At 64.1% G+C, this 3,514-nt stretch overlaps 1 long non-coding RNA gene across 1 annotated transcript; it reads left to right on the top strand.

Annotated features, from left to right (window-relative positions):
* Positions 1-494: 494 nt before the first annotated feature.
* On the top strand, positions 495-3,180 carry LOC115276515. The gene is made up of 2 exons (XR_003901975.1): positions 495-679; positions 2,736-3,180. It is a non-coding gene; the product is annotated as an uncharacterized LOC115276515 (long non-coding RNA).
* Positions 3,181-3,514: the final 334 nt, after the last annotated feature.

Below are 3,514 nucleotides of genomic sequence, written 5' to 3'. Positions count from 1 at the left end.
CACTCCCAATGAAGCCAAAGGCATGATGGGAACGGGGGGCCGAATGTGGCTGAGCTGCAGGCAACGGCGGTGAGGGGACCCGCCCGCCAGGAAGGGATGCAGGGAAGAGCGTTCCCGTCAGAGGGAACAGCCAGTGCGAAGTGGTGCGGCAGGTCTGGAGCGAAGTGAGGGAGGGGCTCTGGCTGCTCCACAGAGCACAGTGAGGGCAGGGAGGGGCCCAGCCAGAGGCCCCAAAATAACCCAGAGCGGGGAGGCGGAAGGGGGTGCGTTGTGGCTCCGTTCTGGAGTCCGAGGTGGTGGGATTTGCCGGCAAGCTCACCGTGGTGGTCGGACTGAGAGGGAAAAGAGCAGGAGCAGGTGGGCTGGGAGAAGACGGAGCTCAGGTTCAGAAACACGACGTCCCAGCACGCCGGGCACTGGGGAGGTGCCCGCTCGGCACTCCCACAGGGGCTTGGTGGGGGAGGGGTCCCGGCCCCAACGGCATCAGGAGCTGAGTCCCCGGTCTGTGGCCGCAGCAAAGGAGGCAGGGAAGACACAGGGGTGGCCCGGCGCGGGGGCCAGAGGAAGGAGGCCCACCGGGGAGGCAGCGGGAGGACGGAGGCCAGAGGCCACGCTGCCGTGCGGGGAACTTGACAGCCGTGTTCTCCCCCAGTTCTGAGACCACAGGCCGGAAATCAAGGTGAGACAGGGCCTCACGCTGCCCAGAGGCTCCAGGCCGGGGGTGCAGGGTGTCGGGGCCCCAAGCGTCCCTGGCTTGGGGGCTGTGGCTCCGGCCTCTGTCCTGCCTCCAGGCGGCTTCTCCTTGGTGTCTGCATCTCCCTTCCCTGTAAGGACACTTGTCACTGGACGTAGGGCCACCCTGATCCGGGAGGGTCTCTCCCCAAGGCCCTCACCTGGATCACACCTGCAAAGTCCCTTTTCCAGGTAAAGTCACGTTCGCGGGCTCCAGGCACCCGGAGGCGGTGCGCCCTCCCCAAGTCCTCGGGAGCCCACAGCACAGGCTTGTCACCGGGGGCCGGAGGGCGGGGTGTGAGGATGGCCGCGTCCCTCAGACTGGACCAGTGGAGCCCCAAGGAACAGAGGGGGACCAGGCCCGAGACGGGTACCGAGTCCAGGCTCCATCCGCCCCTGCGCTGTCTCGTCCTGCCTGGGGCAGGGGTCCCCCTTCTGGGTGTGCTGCACGTGGCCTCGGGTCCGGAGGTGCAGGCCCGCGGGAGGAGGCCCTGTGGCTGAGGACGGGGCGGACTCCGGTCCCCTGAGCCAGGTCCCAGGGTCCCCACGGGACTGACGGAGCCCTTCCCACACCAGCCCAGCGCGGACACCGCGCGGACAGGCTGGTCGGGGACAAGCCCCTGTGGGACCACATCATCCTACAGGACAGCGTGGCCATCGTGGGGGTCTCCCTGCAGTCGGGATCCCAGACAAGACTTCAGAGAGGAGGACAGAGAGCCAGGGCCTCCCGGGGACCCAGAGCATTCCCTGCCTTTGAGCCCAGGACCTTCCGACAGACCCGATGCACCCACCACCCCTCCTCCGAGCTCACGGTCTAACCCGAGAAAGAAGCCCCAGCAGGAGAGGGGGCAGGGGACGGAACGGAAGGCTGCCGGCCCGGGCACTGGACACAGGAGGTGGGGGGGGGGGGCTCCCAGACATGGCCCCAGGGGCCCTGGACGGCGGAGACAGGGGTCAGCTTACAGAGCACCCCCACTACTCTCTTTGAGACCCTCCTGCCTGGTCCAGGGACAGAGAGTTGCTGGCGTTGAGGAGGGCTGGGGGTATCCCCCTGGGGCTCACCCGGTGCCCCCCGGGCCAGACCCTGGGTGCTCTGGGGCTGGGTCACCTCTGACCCCGGGCAGCTTCCCAGCTCCAGCCCTGGGACCCTGGTGTCACCCCAAAGCCTTCCTGCTCACCTGCCAGGGGCCTCGGTCTCGCCCCTGGAATGCACAGGCTCTTCTCCGAGAGCCCAGGCTGCCGGCGACCTCCCCCTGCCCCGGGAGCTCCGTGTGGGCCCAGCACCCATAGAGCCGGCCAGAGCCAGGCCAGCCTGAGCGCCGGGACCCAAGCCAACCAATCAAATCCTCAAAGGCCAGATGAGTCCCATCTTGGCGCTCCCCCCCCTCCCCCTCTCCGGAGCCGGAGCCGGTTCCCACGCTCAGCTAGTCCTGCCCTCGGGCCTGGGCTCACATGGCCCCGGGCTGCGCGCTCCCCCTGAGGCCCTGATCCTGCCCACACGCCCGTCCACCCGCACACCGCGCTTCCACCGCGTCTCCTCAAGTCAGCCCAGCGCACCACCTGCGTGCCCGCTGCCCTCGGGGGTCGGCCCGGCCTCCCAGCAGCCCCCGCGCCACCCCCACCGGATGTCCAAAAGGCCTCTGACCAAACTCAACAGCACTCTTGATTGTGAAAATCATAACCTGGGCGCCTCGCCGGCTCCGTCCGCTAGGCGTCCAGCTCTAGGTTTGGGCTCAGGTCGAGATTTCCTAGTTCGTGAGTTCGAGCCCTGCATCAGGCTCTGCGCAGAGCGTGGACCCTGTTTGGGATTCTCTCTCCCCCCTCTTCTTTCTCTTCTCCTCCCTTGCTCATTCTCTCTCTCTCTCTCTCTCCCCCTTCTCTCTCCCACTCTCAAACACAAATAAACTTAAAAATAATCGTAGTAAACTCTGGACAAACACTTCCTTCACCTGATAAAACACCGTAACCCCAAACCAACGTCTCGCTTCTTGGGAATCCTCTAGAGGCGCAGCCTTGGAAGCCAGGAGCAGGACAGGAGTGTCCCCACCGCGGCCCCGGAGACACGGCCTGCGCAGTCAGGTGCGAGAAAGGAGTCGAGTCAGAGCCGCTGATTTGCAGGTGATTGTGTTAGCGCCTGAAGGACAGGAAGCTCTGGAACAGTGAAAGAAGCTGGAGGGACGCGTCGCCCACCCCCACGGCGACCAGGCGGGAGGCGGTGCAGGGAAGAACGGCCTCGAAATGATTGTCCCAAAAATGGGAAGATCGTTAGAAATCAGTAAGAAATACGCCAGATTCACACCGCGAGGGCTTCAGACGCAGCCCCGGGTCACAGAGGAAGGTCTCCAACCACGGGTAGGCCCCGCCCTCCAGGGCGGTCGTGAGAACACGCCCACATCAATCCCCTTAATAAATCCATCGCGATATGGACATTGTGCTTTTAAAAGCTAACCGGTCTCATGGTTGAATCTTTTTTTAATGTCTGTTTATTCTCGAGAGAGAAAGACTGAGAGACAGAGAGAGAGAGAGAGAGAGACAGAGCATGAGCAGGGGAGGGGCAGAGAGAGAGAGGGAGACACAGAATCCGAAGCAGCTCCAGGCTCTGAGCTGTCAGCACAGAGCCCGATGCGGGGCTCGAACCCACGAACTGTGAGATCATGACCTGAGCCGAAGTCGGACGCTTCACCAATTGAGCCAACCAGGAGCCCCGAACAGGAGTTATTTTTAAGTTGAACAAACCAATTCTAAAGTTCATATGGAGGGGCGCCTGGGTGGCTCAGTCTGT

The sequence above is a fragment of the Suricata suricatta genome, chromosome 13 (assembly GCF_006229205.1).
Source record: "Suricata suricatta isolate VVHF042 chromosome 13, meerkat_22Aug2017_6uvM2_HiC, whole genome shotgun sequence".
NCBI lineage: Eukaryota > Metazoa > Chordata > Mammalia > Carnivora > Herpestidae > Suricata > Suricata suricatta.
This window is presented reverse-complemented; position numbering and strand designations above follow the sequence as displayed.